Source organism: Sinocyclocheilus anshuiensis, unplaced genomic scaffold (assembly GCF_001515605.1).
Source record: "Sinocyclocheilus anshuiensis isolate Anshui unplaced genomic scaffold, SAMN03320099.WGS_v1.1 scaffold1962, whole genome shotgun sequence".
Lineage (NCBI taxonomy): Eukaryota > Metazoa > Chordata > Actinopteri > Cypriniformes > Cyprinidae > Sinocyclocheilus > Sinocyclocheilus anshuiensis.
The window spans coordinates 2287-2831 of record NW_015544290.1 but is presented as its reverse complement, the minus strand read 5'-3'; positions in this window follow the sequence as shown (position 1 = coordinate 2831).

The following is a 545-nucleotide window of genomic DNA, read 5'->3' as shown; positions in this document are numbered from 1 at the left end:
ACGCGCACCCCCACACACACACACACACACACACACACACACACACACACACACACACACACACACCCACACACTCTCAGGCTCCGCCCCTCTGCAGAAGCCACTCACGTCACTGTAATTAGCATAAGAGAGTCCTGTTTATGAGATGAGACATACACACACACACACCGCACTGTAATCAGTGAAATGAGATTGAATTATGCTTTTCACAGATTACAGCTTCAGCTCACTTGGCTATTTCAGGAGCACATTACATGGATGAGGACCGTGTGTGTGAGTGTATAGTTAAAAGCGCTATATAAATAAAGGTGACTTGACTTGACTTGACTTGAGTGTGTGTGCTTGCGCGCATGAGTGTGTAAGTGTGTGTGCACTTGCATGTGTGTGTGAGTCTGTGAGTGAGTGTGTGTTCAGGCTCTGATCAATCATCGGTGCTGTGATCTCAGATTGAACTCAGATCTTCACCCGTTAACACACATCTTAAGTCATTTGTAAGTGAAACTGGATGTTCAGTGAGGAATAAAAACTGCACTAAGGGTTTGGCC